This window comes from Lontra canadensis, unplaced genomic scaffold (assembly GCF_010015895.1).
Source record: "Lontra canadensis isolate GAN:19392208 unplaced genomic scaffold, GSC_riverotter_1.0 scaffold116, whole genome shotgun sequence".
Taxonomy (NCBI): domain Eukaryota; kingdom Metazoa; phylum Chordata; class Mammalia; order Carnivora; family Mustelidae; genus Lontra; species Lontra canadensis.
Window position 1 is genome coordinate 4,828,925 of NW_022631110.1, and position 25,644 is coordinate 4,854,568.

Below are 25,644 nucleotides of genomic sequence, written 5' to 3' on the forward strand. Positions count from 1 at the left end.
TCCTCAAAAATTTAAAAATAGAACTACCCTATGACCAAGCAATTATACTACTAGGTATTTATTCAAAGGATACAAAAACACTGATTCGAAGGGGCACATGCACCCCAATGTTTATAGCAGCACTATCAACAATAACAAAATTATGGAAGCCCAAATGTTCATTGACTGATGAATGGGTAAATATAAAAGAAGATGTGGTGTATATATACCATGGGATATTACTCAGCCATAAAAAGAAGTGAAATCTTGCCATTTGCAATGACATGGATGGAACTAGAGTATATTATGCTGAGCAAAATAAGTCAGTCAGATAAAGAAATATACCGTATGATTTCACTTATATGTGGAATTTAAGAAACAAAACAAATGAACATAGGGAAAGGGAAAGAAAAATAAAATGACATGAAAGCAGAGAGGGAGGAAACCATAAGAGACTCTTAACTTCAGAGAATAAACTGAGGGCTGCTAGAGGGAAGAAGGTGGAGCTGGGGTTAAATGGGTAATGGGCATAAGGAGGACATGTGTTGCAATAAGCACTGGGTGTTGTACATAAATGATGAATCACTAAATTCTACTCATGAAACCAATACTACACTATATATTAACTGACCTGAATTTAAATAAAATCTTAGAATGAACAAACAAATGAATGAATGAATGAATGAATTGTGCTTCTCAATTCCATTACTGCCTCTCAGAACACACTCTCCAGACCCAAAAGCCTCTGTGTGAATGCCTACATCAGGTGGATGTCGAGTTTATTCCATATATATAAAGGTATTCAAGTATTGCCGCCCTACAAACACATCATCAGGCAAAATTCATTCACACCCAATTAGTTTGCTGCCTGTTCCAATAAGCATAAAAGATAGTATAAAAATATAATCATTAATTAACTTGAGCATTTATTGAACAATTTCTATCTGAGCTTGAATTCCCCAAGGAATAGCCCTTGAGACAAGAACTTGAGTTTGGGAAGTGATCCCAGGAAATACTAATGGGAGCATGGGATATGGAAAGTGAGTCAGGGAAGGGAAAATAGCTAATACAAGAAATGTTTTTCAAGCAAGTGACACTGTGGGCAACTAAAGCTTAACTGCATTGAGGAACTCTGGGAGACAGTGCAGAACATGAACCTCCCTCAGAGTTATATCTACTGAAGGAGGAGCAAGCTGTGGTTTTAATCCATCAACTCCATCAATCAGCCATTAGTTGTGGGCTCCTCACTGTGAGTGCTAATTCTCTGCTCTTCTGGCCTGTCAGGTGCTGCAGAGCAGGAAGTCTCTGATGGCCAAAGAAACGCCATAAGCAAAGAGATGCAAAGTGCTGGCAGTTGGAAATCAAGCTAGTGTGCTTGGAACCGGTATGGGCTGAGAAAATGGGGAGGGCAGGCATATTGACAGTGTCTGCTGTACTTCCTATCTGGACTTCCATACAAAATGAAACAGATATAACAAATATTAATTGAATTTATTCTATGTGCCAGACAGTGTTCTGGGCACTGAGGATACAGTTGCAAACACAACAGGAAAATCTTTTCCTTCTGGTAATTTATATTCAGGTGAGACAGAAACAGTAAACAACATAGATAAATTATAGAATCTACTGGAAAAGGATGAGTATTTAGGTGGGTAGTGAGACAAGGAATCTGGGGAGTAGCCCGCTAAATAAGGGAGTTACTGGAAAAGTGACATGTAGTATAGCTCAAGGGTCTTGGTCTACCCTCTATTTCCCCTCTTAAAGATGCCTTAGGGTAGGGCACCTGGGTGGCTCAGTTGGTTAAGCAACTGCCTTCAGCTCAGGTCATGATCCCAGAGTCCAGAGATTGAGTCCCACATCAGGCTCCTGGCTCCGCAGGGAGTCTGCTTCTCCCTCTGACCGTCTCCCTTCTCATGCTGCCTAACTCACTCTCTCTCTCGAATGAATGAATGAATGAATAAATGAATAAATAAATAAATGAATGAATGAATAAATGAATGAATGAATGAATAAATGAATGAATGAATAAATAAATAAATAAAATCAATCAATCAAATCTTTAAAAAGAAAAGGTGATTTAGAATAATTGGAGAGGGAGACAACCCATGAGAGACTCCTGACTCTGGGGAAACAAACTGAGGGTCACAGAAGGGGAGGTGGGTGGGAGGATGGAGTAACCAGGTGATGGGCATTAAGGAGGGCACAGGATGTGATGAGCACTAAGTGTTATATACAACTGATGAATCATTGAACATTACATTAAAAATTAATGATGTACCTTATGTTGGCTAATTGAATTTAAATTAAAAAAAGAAGAAAAAAGGATAATCACCAAGTTTGAAGGTTTTTAAAATCAATTCCAGATCAAACAGTCCAGAGAAAGTGGCTTTTCTAGTGCTCATGGACTCTCAGCAATCTTGCCCACTAATTAAGCTGAGATGGAGACAGCTGGGAAAACACTAGAAAGGGAAAAGGGAAGCCTATTATGGTGAGTTCTGAAGTTGGAAAAGCAAATTCCCTACCCCCAATCCCTGCCACCATCCTATGTAGCTAGAAGTGCATCTTTACTGCAGACTCCCCATGGATTCTGCATTCATTTCAGGGCACCAGCAGCAGGCATCCCTTAAGAGAAAAACAAGCAGGTACTGTAAGGACCTATTTTATATTTTTATATTTTAGCAAGAGGCTTTCATTAAACTGTCCCTGCTTCCCTTCCCCCAGGGCATTCACTTAAAAACAAGCCCCAGAAACCAGCTCCAGGTAACAAAGCCCAGATACAAGGGTGGGTCAGGCCAGGTAGAGACATCTGATCATGGGGGGATGCATACTGTCTCCCTGGTTACCAAGGAGTATGGGCCCCGCCCTTTGGGAGCCTTTTGGGCGCCAATCCCAACCAAGGTGATAGGCGGGGTCCAATGTCTACTAGGGTAAATTGTAACTCAATTGGTCACCTAGCATCACTGTGGAGTTTACTGTGTGTGTTACAATCTCATTGGTCACCTGTGCATGGCCAGGCCCGACTGCAAGGCCTTTGACCTTAAAAGCTAGACTGTGAAACAGAGAAGGGTCACCCTCTCTTGTAAGAGGTGCGTCCCCGAACGTTCAGTTAGATTCTTGATGCTTGGCGCGAAATAAAGCTTTGCTTGACCTTCGCTTTATATCAGTTTCTCTCCTTTAATCACGGACCCGTTATTGGGGCATAACAGGTACCTCCAAGAAAAGCCTTAGTGGAGAAATCCTTACCACATGTAGAAACCAAATAGCAAGGCAGCCTTTCTTCCTCTTTAAAGAACTCTTGCCGGCTAAAGTTTCCTCAGGTTTCAAAGGGTGTATTTGCTCCTGGCCCTGGGGGACACAGTCTCATGGATGAGACATCTAATGTGCTGTAATATATGAATCTATACAATGAAGCAAATTTCTTGCCTCCAGTACCTAATGCAAATTCTTCAGCATTACCTTGTGCCTTCTTTTTCAGCCTCATTTCTTCCTGCCTCCCAAGGGGCTGGTGCAATGTATATGGTGGATGCTGCTGACACACAGGACCATCCACTTTTGGAATATACCACCTCTGAAAAATTTTCCAAGATTATCCTACCATACTTCCCCTGTATTTTCTCACATGCTTCTTGAGCAAAATTAGCCTCTCCCATTCCTTGAAAGAATCTTTATAATAATGTTTAGCATTTAGCTCATTGTGTTGAAATTAACTTTATACCTTTCTTATAGCAGCTAGGATGTGAACATTCCATCCATATTATGGCAACCAGAACAGCCTACCTCCTTCCTTCTTAGCCCAACACATCACTCACGTCTTTCTGCCTAAGTCCTCTGGCTAATCAGTATTTTTTCTTTTGTCCCCTTCACTTCCACCAACCTTGAAAATACTATGATCATTACTGCCTTACATTGTGGTCCACAAGTGATAATTACTCATACTCCATCTTTCTGAATTTTGAACCAATTGATAAACAAATACAAGACTGTAATAGGGGTCCAAATATCAGCTTCATTTCTACCGAAGCTGCTGTAAGGGGCAAGGGTAGTCTGCCCCCAAAACTTGCCACTTTGGCAGATTGATTATTTTAAATAAAAGTTACTTAAGAGACAGCCTATGCAAGGAAACTTGGACTCCTCCCCCTGAAAGCCCCAAATAAATCTCCCATGTGAAAGGTACCACCCGTGTACTGGAGGTAAAGAGAAATCCTTATCCAGTTCTTTGGGGGAATTAAAAACAACTGTCTTTGTCTTACAAGTATCTATAAAACCAGACATGCAACTCTAAAAACAAGTCAAAGCCCACCCATCTTTATAAATCTCACTTACGCCTCTCAAAATGTTTGTAGATATAAAAGATTAATATACTGGAACAAAATTGTCCTATATTTAGAAAATAAACCTTTCATTCTTTCTCTGTACCTTTAAAGTTACAATATTACCATGTCTTTGAAGTGTAAACACAGCACACAGTCACCTGAGACTGAAGGAAAAAAGCGGGGAGGGGAAAGAGGTTTTTTTTTGGGAGGGGGTGGGAGGCTGGGGGAACCAGGTGGTGGGTATTAGGGAGGGCACCTATTACATGGAGCACTGGGTGTGGTGCAAAAACAATGAATACTGTTACGCTGAAAAAAAATTAAAAAAAAAAAGAAAAAAAAATACAATCTGCAGAAAGGGCTCTTATGCCCAGACTCTAGCAGCTCTGATAACAGGCAGATATATTCCAAAAACCCACCTTAGAAAAAACTTGGATATTTTCTCTGTAAACCTTCTACTTATATTTTCTCTAAGACCTAAGAGCAATTCTTTGAAAGCAAACTTTAGGGAAAAATTTTCACTTAAAAAAAAAGTAGGTATTTGAATATTGGGGCTATAATGTTCTCTCTACAAATATTAATAAAACAAAAGCTTTAAGAGTTTGCCTCTTGTTTATGTATTTGTATGTGTATCCACGTATGTCGATAAGTGCAAGATATTTTCTCTGCCTCCAGATGGTATTTCTAAAATTAATCTGTTTTAAAAAACCCTCTATTTAGTTGGTTTGAAGACAAGCACTTGTAAGGATTGGGCAACTAAAACTCTGAGAAAGATAGAAACTAATTCAAATGTTTTTCAACTTCATGTGATCTGGAAAAATATTTGGTATTGAAGCTAATTTAAAGGGTACCTTGGTGGTTCAGTCAGTTAAGCACCTGACTCCTGATTTTGACTCAGGTCATGATTTAAGAGTCCTGAGATCAAGACTCATGTTGGGCTCCACACTCAGTGTGGAGTCTGCTTGAGATTCCCTCTCCCTCTCCCATGTCCCTTGTGCTCTCTCTCAAATAAATAAATAAATCTTTTTAAAAAACTAATTTAAGATTGTTGGTATTAATTAAAACTGACATGATTTTAAAGTTATTAGTGTTAAAATTAAAACTTTCATTCTGCCTCTGTTTACCTAAAGTCAAATAAGCTGATGTTATCTCTGTTACAAACTGCTTAAAATAATAATAGCTTGAAAGGATGACTGATGTCTTTTGCAGCTTTTACGGGAAATCTAAACATAATTGCTAAGAACAAAATTTAAAAAAATTAAAGAATAAAATAGACATAAATCAGATTAAAAGTTTACTTTTAAAATAGTTTCTCCAAATATTTCTTGCAACCTGAAACCTTAAAGTTTTACAAAATTAGACGATAAATTGAGTTGAATTCATTAAAAATCTAAGTCATTTTCCAAAATGATAAAGTTATAAAAATTGAGTGCTGAGTATGTGTTTACCAACTTTTGTCTTTTTACAAGGAAACTAAAGATGAAGTTATATTTGAATTATTTAATTTAGGTTATATATTCATAAAATTGCCGTGTAATTCTGGTGTAACAGACAGTTCACAATTCTGGTGTGTTCACAATTGTTTACTAATTAGTTTTTACACAAGAAAATTAAGAATTAATTAAAAATTCTAGTAAATGTAATTAAGACTACTAGAAATAGTAAGAGAAACAACTCCGTATACAAGGAAAATAAGATATGTACTTTTGGTAAGAAAACATATTAGAAATAGAAATACTTTTTTTTTAATGGAAAAAAAAATCATCCAAAGGTGAGGTTGGTTATTTAAAGAGGGAGAACTTAGGATAAAATCTGAATATAAAAAAAAATGTAAAAGTTTCATTTAAAAAAAAAGAACTTTAAGAAAGGAATTTTATGTGTGTTCAGTAGTGACTAAGATTGAACAAATTTATTTAAAATGAGTTTTAATATAAAAAGTACACTGCTGCAAAAAGTACACTCTCTGGCAAAAATCAAAGTACTTTAGATTCTTCCACTGCTCTTAATAAGAAACTGTAGGCAAAGTTTTTCTTTACCTTTAATGTAATCTGCCTAAAAAACAGATTCTATGTTTAGTCTTTATCAAATCTTTGATTATTCAAGAAAACTGAGTCTTCTTAATATTAAAAAAGCTAAGTTTTATTCAGAACTATACAACCTTCTATATCTGCTTTTAAAATCTTCTATTGTCACTTTGGTTAAATAGTTATTGTTTCATAATGATCTGGGATCTGATTTAATCAAATGTTCAAACCTTTTAACATTTTTTGACATATTTCCTCAAATCAGACTCTAAAATGAAATATTTTGACCATGACCTAAATGAGCTATTCTAGAGAGCTTCTGGAACACATCAAAAATATTATGAGAAATTAAACTAATTAAGTTTATTTGTTATATTAAATTACATGGAAAGCATTGTCAAATAAGTCATACTAAATCCTCTTAAGCTATATTTGGGTAGATACATGTCATTAATATAAGTGATCTACCTAGGGACAGACAGCATGGGAAAACCTTTCTGAAAAATGCCTGAGGCACACAGCAGGTAGATTATTTGTTATTCTAGGAGCACTTCCCTGAGAGGCAGCGTTCAGGGAGATACCTCTCTGGGAATAAGGGAGCTGGCTGGAACCACTTCCCTCGCCTGCCCCTCAGCATAAACACAGAGCTACCTAAAGGAAGCAGTTCAGCACAGACACTAGCTGCCTAGCTCTCTTACACCAGGTCTCACCCACCACACTCTGGCAGGACTGTCCTTTTCAGTTAAGCTTGTCCCAGTCCCTGCATGGCAGGTCCCTTCCCAAGGAAACCAGCACAAACCCCTGTCTGTATCACATCTCCTGAATCAGAGAGCTCTTCAGGGCCTTAGTTCTGGTGAAGTTGGTGACAGGTCTCATTTCACAAGCAGACCAGAGTGCATCTAGTTAAAATATGCCACGTTCAGGCCAGAGACGAAACACTGCCCACAGCAGGTAAAGAGAGCTTCTGTAGACAACTTGCCTGAAGGATAGAGCAGCCAAAACACAACAGCAGAGAGCCCACAGACCACACCAGAAACACTCCCTGAAGTGCCAGGCTCTGAGCACTACTTAACCTCTTCATAAGGCCATTACTTTCAGGAGCAGGAGACATAATTGACTTTTCTAACACAGAGACGGCAGAAACTAAGACAAAATGCTGAGATGGAGGAATTTACCTGAAACGAAAGAACAAGATAATACCATGTGCAGAGGACTAAGCAAAATAGATATAAGTAACACACCTGATGGGGAATTTAAAGCAACAATCCTAAGGATATTCATTGGGCTTGAGAAAAGAATAGAAGGCGTCAGTGAGACCCTTAATACAGAGATAAAAAAGTTAAAAAATAATCAAGAGATGAAGAGTGCAACAAAGGAGACTGGAAACAGGCTTAATGTAATGAATAGCAGGCTGGAAGAAGCAAGGGGAATAAATTAATGACCGAGAAGACAAAATAATGGAAAATAATGAAACTGAACAAAAAAGAGAAAGAATTATGTGACAAAGGAATAGACTTAGGGAACTCAGTGACTATATCAAATATAGTAACATTTGTGTTATAAGAGTCCCAGAAATAGAAGAGAAAAAGAAATGTGCACAAACTTTATTTCAAGAAATAATAGCAGAAAACTTCCTCAATCTGGGAAAGAAAAGAGATATTCAGATCCAGGTGGTACAGGGAACTCCCACCAAAAACAACAAAAGCAGGCCAATACCAAGAAATATTGTAATTAAATTTGCAAAATATAGTGATAACAGAAAAATCATAAAAGCAGCGGGACAAAAGAAGTCCTTAACTTGCAAGGGAAAACCCATAAGGCCAGCCAGAGATTTCTCAACAGAAAGTTAACAAACCAGAAGAGAGTGGCATGATATATTTACTCAGAGTGCTGAATGGGAAACATCTGCAGCCAAGAATACTCTATCCAGCAAGGCTATCATTCAGAAAAGGAGAGATAAAGAGTTTCTCAGATAAACAAAAATAAAAGGAGTCTGTGAAAATTAAACCAGCTCTGCAAGAAATAGTGGGGCACCCGGGTGGCTCAGTGGGTTAAGTGTCTGCTTTCAGCTCAGGTCATGATCCCAGGGTCCTGGAATCAAGCTCTGTATGGGGCTCCCTGCTCAGCAAGAGGTCTGCTTCTCCCTCTCCCCTACGCTTATGCTCTTTCTCACTATCTCTGTCTTTCCCTCTCAAATAAATAAAATTAAATTTAAAATTTAAAAAAAAGAAATCTTAAAGGGGACTCTGGTTGAGTGCAAAGGAGAGACCAAAAGTGACAAAGACAAGAAAGGATCACAGAAAAGCTCCAGAAACAATGTCAAGACACATAATGAAATGGCAATAAACATGTATTTATCAGTAATTACTTTGAATATAAATGGACTAAATGCTCCAATCAAAAGACATAGGGTGTCAGAATTGATTAAAAACAAAATAAGACCCATCTATATGCTGCCTACAAGAGACTCATTTTTTTTCATTTTTAATTTTTAAAAAAGTTTTTAGCAGGGGAGGGGCAGAGAGAATCTTAATCAGATTCCACACCACCCAGGGCAGAGGCTGACACAGGGCTTGATCTCACAACCCTGAGATCATGCATGACCTGAACCAAAATCTAGAGTCAGATGCCTAACCAACTGAGCCACCCAGGTGTCCCAAGACTAATTTTAGACCTAAAGACACCAGCAGACTGAAAGAAAGTCAGAGTAGCAACATTTCTATTAGACAAACTAGACATTTTTGTTCTTAGATTGTTTTTATACTGCTTTGATAGCAGGGTAGTACTGGCTTCATGGAATGATTTTGAATGTGTTCCCTCTATTCCATTATTTGTAAGATTTTGATTTAAATTGTCATTTTTTTTAAATGTTTGGTAGAATTCACCAATGAAACCATGTGGTCCTGGACTTTTCTGTGATGGGAGATTTCTGATTCCTAATTCAACTTTCATTCTTATTATTGGTCTAATATGATGTCCTATTTCTTGGATTCAAGATTCATGATTCAGGGTGCCTGGGTGGCTCAGTGGGTTGGGCCTCTGCCTTCGGCTCAGGTCATGATCTCAGTGTCCTGGGATTGCGCCCCACATCGGGCTTTCTGCTCAGTGGGGATCCTGCTTCCCTCTCTCTCTCTGCCTGCCTCTCTGCCTACTTGTGATCTCGCTCTCTCTGTCAAATAAATATATTTTTCAGAAAAAGCTTCATGATTCAATCATGGTAACTTGTGCATTTTTAGGAATTACCTGTTTTTTGTTTCCATGTTATCTGATTTGTTAGTATATAACTGTTCACAGTAATCCATTATTATACTACTTCTTTGGCTATCTGTTGTATTGTTTTTCCTTCCATTTCTCATTTTGGTTTTTGAGTCTTCTTTTTTTTCTTCATGTAGTTAAAGCATTGCCAATATTGTTTTTTTTCTTTTTTAAAAAATGGTCATTTCTTGGGGCGCCTGGGTGGCTCAGTGGGTTAAGCCGCTGTCTTCGGCTCAGGTCATGATCTCAGGGTCCAGGGATCGAGCCCCGCATCGGGCTCTCTGCTCAGCAGGAAGCCTGCTTCCTCCTCTCTTTCTGCCTGCCTCTCTGCCTACTTCTGATCTCTCTCTGTGTCAAATAAATAAATAAAATCTTTAAAAAAAATAAAAATAAAAAAAATTAAAAAATGGTCATTTCAATGTTAAGTTATTATTTATTCCAGTCTCTATTTTACTTATTTGATTTTTTTGTTACTTCTTTCCTCTACTAAATTTCAGCTAAGTTTCTTCTATTTCTAGTTCCTTGTGGTGTAATGTTCTTCGAAATTTTTTTCTTGATACGAGTATTTATAACATAAATTTTACTCTGACATCTTCTTTTGCTGCATCCCATAGGTTGTGGAATATTGTGTTTTATTTTTCTTTGGTTTTGAGACACATTTTGATTTGTTTTTGATTTCTTATTTGGCCCATTTCTTGTGCAGTAGTGTGTTGTTGAACATTTACATATTAAATATTTAATACTTGTGTTGTAGATTTTCCAGATTTGTTTTATTGTTGATCTTTAGTTTTGTATCATTGTGGTTAGAAAATATACCTAGTATCATTTCATTCTTCTTAAATTGTAATATTTGTTATGTCTCTTTTTATGTGATTTAAGCAGGGGATTCCTAGTGCATACTTGAAGAAAGTGTGTATTCTATTTTTCTTGGAGGGGATGTTTCATATATATCTTCTAGAACCATGTATTCTGAAGTATGCTTCAAACAAAAAATGTTCTCATTGTAAAAAAAATTTATAATTTTAATTGAAGGTACTTGTTTAAAGCAAAGCATATCGGAGGGGAGGTTGATGGTGGAGGAATAGGTGAAATAGGTGGAGGGGATTAAGAGTACACTTATCATGATGAACCCTGAGAAATGACACATCGAACTACTGAATCACTATATTGTACACCTCAAACTAATGTAACACTGTATGTTAACTATACTGATTTTAAAACAAAGACTAAAAAAAAAGTATTCTAAAATTATATAGAAATCTTATAAATCTGATGTCCTGGTAGGTTATTATCTTACAGTGTTAAATATCATGAAAAAAAAATTCCTTGTTAATTGCATTGTAATAAACTCTAATCAGATCTTTAACCATGGCCATTTTAAAGTCTTTTACCATATACAGTTACTCAGGTGCTTTTACCAAAGGTTCCTAGAAATATCTTTCATCTTTAGAGAGATTCATGGAGAAGACTTTTGATAAATAGAGATTTCTGATAACCTTGATATCAGAAAACTGAACTGGTAAGAATCTCCAGGACAAATGGAAAAACTGAATTCAAGCAGAACAAGAAGTAATGACATGGGACTAAATGAACTGAGAAGGATGGTATAATTTTTATAAAATTTTTGTTTGAAACATTGTTAATTAATTAATTTTTTTACTTTTTTATTGTGTTATGTTAGTCACCATAAAATACATCATTAGATTTTGATTCAGTGTTCCAAGATTCATTGTTTATGTACAACTCCATGGAGATTCCTCAAAAAGTGAAAAACAGAGCTACACTCTGACCCGGCAATTGCACTACTGGGTATTTAACTCCAAAGGTTCAGATGTAGTGAAAAGAAGGGTCATATGTACCCCAATGTTCATAGTAGCAATGTCCACAATAGCCAAACTGTGGAAAGAGCCAAGATGCCCTTCAACAGACGAATGGATAAAGAAGATGTGGTCCATATATAAAATGGAATACTACTCAGCCATCAGAAAGGATGAATACCCAACTTTTGCATCAATGTGCATGGGACTGGAGGAAATTATGTTGAGTGAAATATTGTTATTTTTTTAAATGATTTGTTTTTCCAGATTTAAGGAAACTTTTTCTCTTAAGCTAACTGACTTAGAACAATTTGATAAAATATACTTTTGTAAACAAATTGAACATTTCTTTCTCTCCTTACTTGATCCTTCCAGAATTCAGAAACCCTCAATAAGTGTTCTTACTTATTTTTTTATAATTTTTAAAATTATGTTAGTCACCATACAGTACATCATCAGTTTTTAATGTGGTGTTCCATGATTCACTGTTTGCATTTGCACATAATACCCAGTGCTCCATGCAGTATGTGCTCTCCTTAATACCCATCACTGGGCTCACACATACCCCACCCAAACCCTCAGTTTGATTCCCAGAATCCATAGTCTCTCATAGTTCATTTACCTCTCTGATTTCCCCCCCTTCATTTTCCTCTTCCTTCTCCTAATGTCCTCCATGCTATTCCTTATGTTCCACAAATAAGTGAAACCATATGATAATTGTCTTTCTCTGTTTGACTTATTTCATTTAGAATAATACCCTCCCATTCCACCCATGTCAATGTAAATGGTAGGTATTCATCCATTCTGATGGCTGAGTAATATTCAATTATATATGGACCACATCTTCTTCTTCATCCATTCATCTGATAAAGGACATCTTGCCTCCTTTCACAGTTTGGCTACTGTGGACATGGCTGCTATGAACATTGGGGTGCATATGGCCCTTCATTTCACCACATCTGTGTGTTCTTACATTTTCATGGTAATGTATTTATTTGCAGAAGTTCACTAAGAATCTATTCTCCTTTTAACAGGACACACTTGGAAACATTGGTTATATTATCAAGGCTTTGAATGGAATGTCATATTTAAGAGACATGTATAGACTCAGATAGATCCAAAGAGCTTAAAAAACTAAGGATGACCATACAGAGACAATAAAGCCCCTTGGAAAAATAGCCTGATATCTTGCTTATAGGTTTCTGAGCAATCTTACCAGGTGAGTATAGAAAGTCACTTCCTGGAAGATGCAGGAATCTCAGGATATTCTGGGAACCTTGAGAAGAGAGGAATGAACCCAGTTCTATAGGTACTTCATGCTAAGTCTCATGGCAAGTGTTTGGTTTGCCTTGTGGCCTTGAATTTAAAATTCAATCTAGAGTTAAAAATAGAACTTTTCTATGGCCCAGCAATTGCAATACTAGGTATTTACCCCAAAGATACAAATCTACTGATCCAAATGGGTACCTGCACCCCAATGTTTATAGAAGCAATGCTCACAATAGCCAAACAATGGAAAGAGGTGAGATGTCCATCAACAGATGAATGGCTAAGAAGATGTGGTATATAGATATAGGAATATTATTCAGCCATCAGAAAGGATGAAATCTTACCACTTACATTGACATGGATGAAACTGGAGGGTATGATGCTGAGCAAAATAAGTCAACCAGAGAAAGACAATTATCATATGGTTTTCACTCATATGAGGAATATAAGAAACAGCAAACAGGATCATATGGGAAGGGAGGGAAAACAGAATGGGAAGAAATCAGAGAGGGAGACAAACCATGAGAGACCCTTAACTATGGGAAAGAAACAGGGTTGCTGGAGGGGTGGTGGGTGGAGAGGTATAGTAACTGGGTGATGGGCATTAAGAAGGGCATGTGATATGATGGGCATTAAGGAGGGCATGTGATATGATGAGCACTGGGGATTGCATGCAACTGATAAATAACTGAACTCTACATGTGAAAATAATGATGTACTATATGTTGGCTAATTGAATTTAAATTAATTAATTAAAGTAAAATAAATGAAAAAAGTCAATTTAGAGATTCTTTGTTTAAAAATTCCAGGAAAGCAGATTTAAAGGAACTGATGATCAATCATTATTCTTGTTGCATTTACATATTAATAATCATGCCAAGATTTTTTTAAAGATTTTATTTATTTATTTGACAGAGATCACAAGTAGGCCGAAAGGCAGGCAGAGAGAGAGAGAGAGAGAGAGAGAGAGAGAGAAAGAGAGAGGAGGAAGCAGGCTCCCTGCTAAGCAGAGAAACCTATGCAGGGCTTGATCCCAGGACCCTGGGATCATGACCTGAGCTGAAGGCAGAGGCATTAACCCATTGAGCCACCCAGGCGCCCCATGCCAAATTTTTTTTAACACTAGGGTTATTTTGCAAACAAATTAGTTTTAATTTGGCTATCATTGCTATAAATGAGGGTGATTATAGAGAATTATGTTCTAATAACACACCTATGTAGGTACTTATCTGATACCATTCATTATAAACTGGACTAATCCTGGCATGCTTTGGTGGCTCAGTCAGTTAAATGTCTGATCCTTAGTTTCCACTTGGGTCATGGTCTCAGGGTCATGGGATTGAACCCTGCATTAGGCTCCATACTCAGTACAGAGTCAGCTTGTCCCTCTCCCTCCCAGTCTGCCCCCTGCTTACATACATGCATGCATGCACACACTCTCTCTCTCTTTCAAACAAACAAATAAAATCTAAAAAGTAAATGAAATTAAATCAATCAACCAATCTTTGCAAACTGGACTAAATCCTGATTTCTTCTAGTTTCCACCAATGCATGGCTACAAGGTTTCAAAGTTATGTTTTTTATTTTTTTCTATCCTTCTGACTTGGAATCATTTGGTGAGCAAAACTGCCCTTCTTCCTGAAGCCCCACAAACTAAATATATACAACCGGATGTAAACTTCAGAGAAATCACTGCAATAGCACACATATAAACAATCTTCATGCTTGTTGATCAGTGAACCACTCAAAAGATGATGAGAGACATTTAAACTACAGACCAGGCAAATGTGTCAGACTGCCACTGCCTACTCTCATTCTGTCTAAAGATGCTTCCAGTATGACGTCTAGAAATCTTGACTGGCTAGCCTAACACTCAAAAACTGGTTTATAATTTCATCCAATCATTAACCATTATTTTTCTTTTGTTTTCATAGAAATGCCTCTTATTTAATACCCAATTATTTGAACTACACGCCTAACTATGAGACCATACCTATATCACCATCTTTTGAAATGAGCTTAACTTAATTGACCTGCTGTCAAAAATGAGACTGATTCAACAAGATGGAAGAATCTATTAGCTCAACTCTTAATATGTGAAACTTCCAGGAATGTTTCATAGGTGGGAACTGTGGGCAAAGGCAGGCTGCTCCAAAATGTGTCACTTTGGCAGACTGATTATTTTAAATAAAAGTTAGAAAAGAGACAGCCTTTGCAAGGATACTCAGACTCTCTTCCATCCCCCTGAACGCAGGAAATAAATCTCCCATGTGAAATGAGTCACCACTGTATCAGGAGGTAAAGAGACAACCTTATCACCAGAGGTGGGAAATTAGAGCTGAGAAGGCTGTATAAACAACCCTTGTTACTTTTCACTAATTTACTACCCCAGTCCAGATTCTGTCTGGAATTTCTTACTAATTGAAGCTCTCAAAATTAAGTCTCCTTTGTCTTGTAAATTCCTCACAGATTTACTGTCTAAAATTATAAAAACTGCCTGCCTTGTAATTTTTTTTTAGATCTCAATTTCATTATTGGGCCTTTGTGCCCATGTAATAAAACTTTTTTTTTATACAGTAAATCTGTCTCATGTAAAATTAATTGAGTCCAGCTGGAAGACCCTGAGGGTAGAGAAGAATTTTCCCTTCTCCTCACTGCCTTGGAGACTATAGCTCAGGTCTGAAGCCAGAATGGACTTTCTACTTCTTTACCCCAAATCCAGATGTTGTGACCCATACAAGGTGAACTGGATCTGCACAGGAGGCTCTTAGGTAGACATCTGGGGAAACCTGGCCTTTCTCACATCTTGGTAAGCACAGATGGGCCAAGAGGAAAAGCATCAGTGATTTCTTATCTACCAGGGCAATCCCATAAAAAGAAAAGGCCCAATGATGTCATAGTCTAAGCATTCCACCACTTAAGTAAATGATTTTTGTTTCCACAGAAAACATTTAAGAGGTGTAAAAAGAATTGAAACATTCTCTTCAATTCTCCCAACTGAAAAGAAGTTATGATTTTATAGGCTGAGGCGAGCATGTGGAGAGAGAAACAAAATGGTTTCTCCCTCACTATACATTTCCTTAATCATTATTTCCCTTATCCAGAAAACCCACCTTTCTTCCCTTCTGTTTTGTAAAAAAACCTCTTCATCCATTGATCTGAGTTCAAGTTCAATCTTTTCTCTGAAGCCATCTCAGATCAGCTAAGCCTACATTTCCCCCTAAGTGAATGTGTGTTTACAGTCACTTAGTGGCATGTGGTTTTGTGTTATTCACCATTTGTTTCACACGTATGAGCTGGTTTCTCCAATAGGATTCTATGCTCCTTGAAGGTTGTTACAATGCCTCATTCATCTTCCATCTCAGACCACCTAACAATGCTTCATACAGAGCAGCTATTCAACAGTTAGTTGTGAGAAGTCATGGAATAAAATGGAATCGAATGGAATGGAAACAAATGAGATATGATAGGATGAGATGGGATGGGAGGAAATTGCATGGAGACTGGGGAAGGGAAGGTGGATTTAAACATGAAAATCCTGGAAGTCAATCAGGTGTATATTGAATGGTTTATAGTCATTGAAAACTGTGATTTCATGGATTCCTTTAGGAATCTAAACATCATGTCTTCATTATAATTAATCCAGAGGTTGCACAGGCAGAATGGCCGTTTGAAGCTTACCAAGCCTACTTCCTTACGTTTGGGGAAAGCTTCCCCCTATTCTCCCAGGACAAAAAAACTCTCCATCTTGATGTCAAAGGTGTTCAGGTATTGAGAATCTTTCTCCTGACTTAATGTGTTTTTTTCCCACAGAACTCAAGCCATCTCACAAACAATACCTTATTCTCCAAGGAGTAAGTTTCAAGGCAAGCTTTTTTTTTTTATGTTGCATACTCTATTTTATTTATTTTTATTTTTTATTATGTTCATTTAGCCAGCATATAGTACATCATAAGTTTTTTAAGTGTTCAACAATTCATTAGTTGGTTATAACACCCAGTGCTCATCATAACATGGGCCCACCTTAATACCCATCACCCGGCTAACCCCATCCCCTCACCCTCCTCCCCTCTGTAACCCATGGTTTTTTTTTTCCCAGAGTCCAGAGTCTCTCATGGTTTGTCTCCCTTTCTGATTTCTTCCCATTCTGTTTTCCCTCCCTTCCCCTCTGGTCCTCCATGCTATTCCTTATGTTCTACATATGAGTGAAACCATATAATAATTGTCTTTCTCTGCTTGACTTTGTTCATTTAGCATAATCCCTTCCAATTCCATCTATGTCAAAGCAAATGGTGGGTATTCATCCTTTCTGATGGCTGAGTAATATTTCATTGTATATATGGACCACATCTTCTTTATCCATTCATCTGTTGAAGGGCATGTCATCTCCTTCCACAGCTTAGCTATTGTAGACATTGCTGCTATGAACATTGGTGTGCATGTGTCCCTTCTTTTCACTATATCTGTATCTTTGGGGTAAATACGTAGTAGTGCAATTGCTGGGTGGTAGGGTAACTCTATTTTTAACTTTTTGAGGAACCTCCATACTGTCTTCCAGAGTGGCTGTACCAGCTTGTATTCCCACCAACAATGTAAGAGGGTTCCCTTTTCTCCACATCCTCGTCAACATTTGTTGTTTCCTGTTTTGTTAATTTTGGCCATTCTAACTGGTGTAAGGTGGTATCTCACCACAGTTTTGATTTTTATTTTCCTGATGGCTAGTGATGTGGAATATTTTTTCATGTGTTTGTTAGCCATTTGTATGACTTCTTTGGAGAAGTGTATGTTCATGTCTTCTGCTTATCTCTTGACTGGAATATTTTTTGGGTGTTGAGTTTGATAAATTCTTTACAGATCTTAGATACCAGCCCTTTATCTGAAATGTCATTTGCAAATATCTTCTCCCATTCCATGGATTGCCTCTTAGTTTTGTTGACTGTTTCCTTCAAGTTTTTATGCCTACTCCTCATTCCCTCTGAAATTGAACCCAGTCAAAATTGAGAAACTGAATAAGTTTTATCTTTAAGATATCTTTGTTCCCCCCCAAAAGGCTTCATTTCTCCCAAATACTATGTCCACTTCAAGAACCTACTGATTTGATATTTTGGGTGAATGGAGCCTTTTTTGGTATCACTTACATCAGTTCACAAAGGGTTGAGTTAGATCTAACAAGAAAATAAGTGTGAGCTGACTTAACTGAGCTAACAAGAGCTGCAGAGGCAAACCCAGAACAAGATTCAAAATTTTTCATTAATGCCATCAGCCTCAACTTGACAAAACACACACTTTTACTCTAAGATTATTATCTTTACAGTCTTTATTTTTTAAAATATATATTGTTTTCAGATCAGTAACTATTTTTTCAGTTTCCCTCTGTTCTTCAAAAATAAGCATAGTGCAACTCTAAATACTAAGTGTATAGCTCCAGATTTTTAAAAAGTTCAGAACAAATTTAAGGCTCAAATGCTTTATTGTCAACATCAATGTATCAGCAAAGGCTAGAATGAGGTATAAAATAACAGTAAGGAGAGACCTTCTAGGCAGAGAGAGGCAGAAAACTGTATTTCTGATTCAGAAAAACTGATCTCTGGCATTTCTGTAAAGGACACTGATTTCTTGGACACAACATATATGTACACACACACACACACACACACACACACACACACACAGAATCAGTATTAAATCTCTTTCCCAATTAGAAATTTGATTTCAGGCTCTTTTCATATGACATGTAAACAAAATAATACATTATAAAATATAATAAAGATAAATTAGATTTTTAAAATAAGCTGCCTAGTATTGCAACTCTCAATTGTGTCCCTTTACATAATAGTATTTTGGTAGGAGAAAGTACTAAAGGTGGCTTAGAGTCCAAATTTTTGTCTGCAAAACAACATTGGTCTAAATTGTATAAGTACTGTGAATTAATGACCCATGTCTTTCCAGAATCTTTCTCCATCAACAAATGGTAGTAAATATAGAAATTTTTTGCCACTTAATATGGATATCTGGATATAGGCAGTGGCTACTTTTCATTCACAGCTGTTGTGTGGCTCTCTTAAGATGCTGCTTACTAGGGGCACATGGGTGGCTCAGTTGGTAAGCAACTCCCTTCGGCTCAGGTCTTGATCTCAGGGCCCTGGGATTGAGCCCTGCATCAAGCTCCCTGCTTGGTGGAGAGCCTGCTTCTCCCTCTCCCTCTGTTGCTCCCCCTACTTATGCTCTCTCACTCTCTCAAACAAATAAAAATAAAATCTCTTAAAAATATATGATGCTGCTTATTAAATGTGTCTGCTTCTCCTCCCACTGCCTTCACCTGCTCATTCAACAATGTCTATCAAAGCTGACCAAAAGAAAAAAAAAATAGCAGGCACTACACATACAAGCACATAATTAAATCTGCTACAAAGCACTTTTCTTTATTATGTTTTCCCAGGAGTCCACTGTCCAGTGAGAGCCAGTACTACCAACGTAGATCAAGGAATACCAAACGTATAAATAGTCCAGCAGGAGGAAAAGAGCTAAGAAGGGCTTAGGAATCATTCTTAAATGTGGCGAAACAGACAGGCTGAGAATTGCTACTGGACCTGCAGAAATTATTTCCAACTTATAAAGGTTTTGTCAGTCTTTTCCCCAGTTATCCACATAAACGGTGCTACCTCCTCAAGGCAAGGAGTTGTTTATGTCAGTGGGCTACAGAAATGAAATCTTGAAGGTATTCACCCCCTACAATCTCCTGTTCCTCTACACACACAGTCTCCCCAAAAGTGCATATAAAGTCCAGCTGGGGACACCCATCCAAGCAGGGTTGTAGTGGGTATAAAAATGTCTTTTCCTTCACCATGGCTATGGTGAGAATTTCTCTTTTCCTTACCTTTTCCTCTAGACCAGGAGTCAGCAAACTGTTTCTATAAAGGGCCAGGTAGTAAAAATTTTAGGCTTTCCAGGACCTATGAGGCTGTTGTTGAATGTTCTTACTCTTTTCTATTTTTAAACAACATTTTAAAAATATAAAAGTCATTCCTAGCTCATGAACCTAAAAACAAAACAAAACAAAACAAAAAAAAAAAAACAAGAAAGAAAGAAAAGAAAAGAAATAGGTCATAGGCCAGAATTGCCACACTGGCCATAGTTTGCCAACCCCTGCTCTAGATGATTAGCTACCTAGTGTATTAGTCAGCTACTGACACATAATGATATAGTACAAACCACTCTAAAATTCAGCGTTATATAACAAAAAGTTTTACTTTGCCTACTCACAGATCTATAGATGAACTAGAGCTGCTCTGTTCATTTCTCAGCCTGAACTAATACACATGTCCTAATTTTATTTAACCCATAGCTTCTTTTTAAAGGAATTTTGACGCAGGAGAACATTGCTTTTGGGGAAAAATGCATCCTTATTTATAAAGGACAGTTACTAAAGTTGGAAGTTTTATGTATTGGAAAGGAGACATCACACTGGCTGAATTTCTTCTATATTTGCCATCTGATTTCTTTTAAAGGATAAAGTAGTTAACATTTATTAGCATAGACTATGTGTCAGGGACTATTTCAGCCCTATAAACATATTAACTTACTTAATCCTCCTACCTATTATTCCCAAACTAAAGCCAATGCCCAAGGTCATACTTCTAGGAACTGCAGGAGTCTGTGAATCAGATTTTACTGCCTCCCAAGATTTCCTTAAGGCCTATGATAATCTTGGCACTTCTACTATATAAAATAAGAAGATACATAAAAAACAGGAGCCTATATTCAGATTTTAAATCTTAAAATTATTTTTTCATAAAACTAACCCTTCTGGGATGCAAGGTAAGTGTTCTTATGAATTAGACTCACTGAGTTCATAACACTCACATCATGGAATCAGTTTATAAAGCCTTTGAGCTGCTTGAACAAAAGAATAACTGTATAATCACCAGCCATTTTTGTTATGCCAACCAATCAGATCAGCCAAAGACTGATTATTTTAGACAAGCACATGTGTTGAACATTGAAACACGTCTGGCTTTAGCCATTTGAATGTAAGCGGCTTAAGGAAAATGGCTTTTATGTTTTTAAAACAGTCTATGCTGGAGTTAATTTTCCTTGAGATATAATAGATAAACTGTAAACTGTGTTAATCTTAAGCAAGTAATTTTTATTGTATAAGTACACATCCCCCCCAACCTTCCTTCTTCTCTTCCTATAACTATCACCCAGATCAAGATACAGAATATTTCCAGTACCCTCCAAAATTCCCTCCTTTTTTCAATCTACATTCCCATACACATCCACTCACAGGTAACCACTATTTGGTCTCCTATCTTCCCCAAATAGTTTGTCTTTTCTTGAATTTAATATAAACAAAACCATGCATACATATACTCTTTTTCGTCTGGCTTTTTTCACTCAACATTATATATGTGGGGTTCATCCATGTTGTTATGGGTACTAGTAACTTGGTTCTTTTTATTGCTATGTTGTTTTCTACTGTATAAACATACTGCCATTTATCCACTCTCCTATTGATAAGTATTTGGCTTGTTTCTAGCTTTGGCTATTATGAATAAAGTTCTTATGACTGTCCTTATATATGCCTTTTCATGGACATATGCACTCATTCTTCTTGGGTATGCTGAAAAGTGGAATTGGGTATATGTATATTTAGTTTTAGTAGAGTTTTCAAACATTTTGTGGAGTTACATGTTAAAATACCTAAGCAAGATCTATAACTTTGCTTAATGGTAGTGCTCTGTTTAATGGTTCAGTTGTAAATAAAGTTTCTACATTACACATACATATATGGTCATATTAAAATGTAATTTTGTGATGCAATAAAATTTTGAGTTTCAGTGTGATTACTAAGTTTGGCAAGTATGCTTGGGTATTCTATCTAACATCCCTTCATCTTCTAAGTGCTTTGTTTGAAGTCAACCTCTTAAAAAGTGTGTTTATTTATTGAATCTGGCTATAATTGCACAACCATCACTTTTCTGAGCCCAAGAGCTAAATTCTACTAGAAATTTCCTATAGGGTCTATCAGTCAGATAGGGCACATTTCTGTGTTCTGGAGGCACTACAGAAATGTAAGAGGAGAAACACCAGGAATTTCGAGGAAGAGGGTGTTCATTTAACTGGAAAGCAAAACTCCCTACTCTTGCTGCATTAGACGCGGACATCCCAAACCGAGAAAAAAAAATGTGAAATTCACATATCTTCCCATGTTGTTCTTTAGAAAAGGCGATTTCAATTATGGCATGCTAGATTAGGAGAAGTAAGAAGTGGGCAAATTCAGGACCTGGAAGGAAATTTATGCTAGAGAGGAAGTGAAGGCTGTAGGTAGCAGAGCAACCAGGAATATGTGATATCAAATAAAAGTGCTAAATAGTGGTAATGACTATTAAAAATTTAGATTATCAGTTCTTACTGGAGACCATCTTTACACATAATTAATTTGGTTTAGTCTTGATTCTACTTTTTTTTTTTTATAAACTTTCTGTGACTGAAGTTCCAGCCTGTTTTAGAGTTAAGCCCACGTAGGTCACTGAGCCACACATGGATTCGTCCTGAAAGAATCACATTCTAATATGTGCACATTTGAGGACCAGGATCTTTGGGAAACAATGTGTAAGACTAGTTCTATTTTCTCTTTCAGATTTGGTTTACCAGATAGCTTTAATCCAAACTCTGTCACTGCTATGAATCCTTCCCCTTCTCCACTTTATGCTGTTTGACACAACTTGTATAACTAGAATGGTGCTTGAAAACCACTGGATGGGGGTGATTATGAAGTTGAGAGACATTGGTTAATTCACTCTGAGAAACCTGGGAAGGATGAAGATGAAGAACAGAACAGACGATAACACTTAGGTTTATAGACCAAAGTGATACATTTACGGACTTTCAACTAGGAAAATACACAGATCAAGTGAGGACACATTTCAGGAAAGGACCTAACAAGGAAAGACACCTTTGCTCAGGACAGGCTGAAACTCAGCAAAGGAGTGGCCTCCCTCAATTAAATTAGTAATATTGAGAAAGAGCCTGGGAATTTTCATATACAATAAGGCCCCCAAATCATATAATGGCAAAGGTTACTAAAATGTCAATGACAAAAGAAAACAATGAACTGCAGTAAATGTCAAAGCCAAAGATGATAAATATTCATAGCAGGGGAAAAAATGACCATCTTTTTTCAATGTGTTTGTATATACTTCTCCACTAATCACCTAAAAGCAAATGAAGAAACCAAGTTCCCTAGTGAGAAAGACTAGTGCAAGAAAATAATACTTCCTAACTACAAACACAAGTTTTTACCCACCAAGGAGAAATGTTCCTTAAAGTAGATAAATAACTAACTCTAGGAAAGAATATAAAAGTATACAGGGTTTGTGTATTTGCTAATTGTTCTTTTCTTTAATTCAAACGTGAGATATATTTATCTGTGGTATCTATGTATCCTAGATCAGTGATCCTAGATCTCAACCCTGGCTTCATATTAGAATTCCAGGTGAGTGGGGGGTAGGGTGGGCTTTTATTTTTTGTTTTTTTTTTAAATGATGTCTATGCCCCACTGCAGACCAAGTAAATCAAACTAGGGATGAAGCCTTAACAGAATCCAGTCCAAGTATTTGTATATAAATGGTCTGCTTTGTTCCTTAAAGGGTTTGAAGTGCTTCACAATCCTTAAGATGGAATTTAGTCTAACATGAATTTACCTTACTTGGCTTAGTTATGACCACAATTTAGACTTTATATGGCAGGCATTGAAGTTAAAGCTTCAAAGCATTGATTGAACACAATAAGGAATACACAAAGATTTAGATATTCTTACACTCATGGACCTCGCAATCTAGAACAAGAAAAGTGCTTAATAATCATAATGTAATCATGAATACAACATGTAGCCATGGAAAAGGTTCTAATGGAAACTATTCAAAAGATAAAAATATCACATATACTTTCAGGGATCAGAGAAAGCTCCATTAAACAGGTGACTTTTTTTTTTTTCCAATCAGCGGAAAATTTGTTGAGTTTTTACCAAAAGCCAGACATTCTTATGTTAATACCAGCTAACAAAGACAACTAAACAGTCAATATTTATATGATAGTTAAAGGTATCAAATCATAAACAGAGCTAATTCAGCTATTTAGAGAAGCTGCGACCAATATATTTGACATCTGTAATTATAGTTTGCTGCTAACACCAGGGTTCTCTGATATGTGCTAAAATTCCCACCTAATTAAAAATATTTTCCAACAGTTTCCTAGATGGCCTAAAATGTCCACGTTTACACTCATTCTTTGTTTTAAAGGAAAGTTTTTTTAAAAAATAACAATCTATGAGAAACTGTGTCCCACAAAACATAGAGAACCCATCCCTAGATCTGCTCCACAAGAAATATTAAAGGTAAAAACAAACAAACAAGAAAACAATAAAAAAAATCAGGTGACCTATAATATAAACCTAAAGGGGTAGCTAGTTCTTGACAGGCAGAGAGAGAGGGAAGGATATTCTAGAATGAGGAATAGCATTATGAAAAAACAAAGACAATAAAGTGTGGGGTGTTTTCCAGAAACAACAAGTAGTACATTTTAGCCAAGTAGAAAGGAGCAAAAATATACACATGATAGTAATAGAAGAAACAGAATTATAAGATATGATCAGATTACGCAGTACTTCTAATATTAAGAATCTGAATTTCATTCTATAATAGGGAAGGAGATATTTTTTAGCAAGGGGAAGCCAAGATCAAAGGAGTCCTTTGGGAAACTAATTTGAACATTGTTTATAGAATTGTTTGGAAGATAAGGAGTTTGGAGGTGGGATGAAAAGCAAGGAAGAGAATATTAAAAAATTTGGGTGATTAATAATGCCAAAAATTAGCTTAATGTCAGTAGTCATGAAAGAGGAACAGTGGATTTGGGAGTAACTATGAAGATATATTCTACGAAGCAAGGAAATTACTTACATATGTTTAGGATAAGGCTGAGGGAGGCGTCAAAGCATGAGTTTGTAGTTTTAAACCAAATGGATGATACCACTTGTAGGGAGTCAGAATAATAGTAACACTAGCCAGCATTTACTGAGCACCTATCGAATATCAGTCTAAGTGTTTTACTTAGTCAATCTTATTTCATCACCTAACAGCCTTTTGAGGATTAAATAAAAAAAACAACAACAAAGGGAAATAGACTCATAAATATAGAAAACAAATTATTGGTTGCTGGGGCAGGAGGGAATAAGCAAAATAGGTGAAGGGGATTAAGAGGTACAGATACCCAGTTATAAAATAAATAAATCAGAGAAATGAAAGGTATAACACATGGAATATTGTCAATAATATTGTAGTAACTTTGTGTGGTAACAGATGGTAACTTAATTATTGTTGTGAACATATTGTAATTTATGTAATTGTTGAATCACTATGTTGTACACCTGAAACTAATATAATATTATGTGTCATTTATACTTCAATTAAAAATGTAAATAGGGGCATCTGGGTGGCTCAGTGGGTTAAAGCCGCTGCCTTCGGCTCAGGTCATGATCTCAGGGTCCTGGGATCCAGCCCCGCATCGGGCTCTTCGCTCAGTGGGGAGCCTGCTCCTCCCTCTCTCTGCCTGCCTCTCTGCCTACTTGTGATCTCTCTGTCAAATAAATAAATAAAATCTTTTAAAAAAATGTAAATAAATAAATAAATAAATAAAGCAGATAAACTGAAGTGTAGAGAGGTTAAAAATTTGCCCAAGATCACCTAGCTAACAAGTGGTGGGACAGAATGATATAGGAGATGTATGTAACTAATATATTCAACAGTCTGAACTCTGACGTACAGATAAAAAAATGACTTTATTTTTCCTATCCACTAACTTAAAGCATTTGGCCAAGATCTCATTTTCTACCCCTTTTGACATGTAAGGCCAAATGTAAGTTTTCCACTCCCTTTCAATTTTGAGAACAATTCCAGTAACTGTAGATTGCTTTAGAATCTTAAAAGGTAT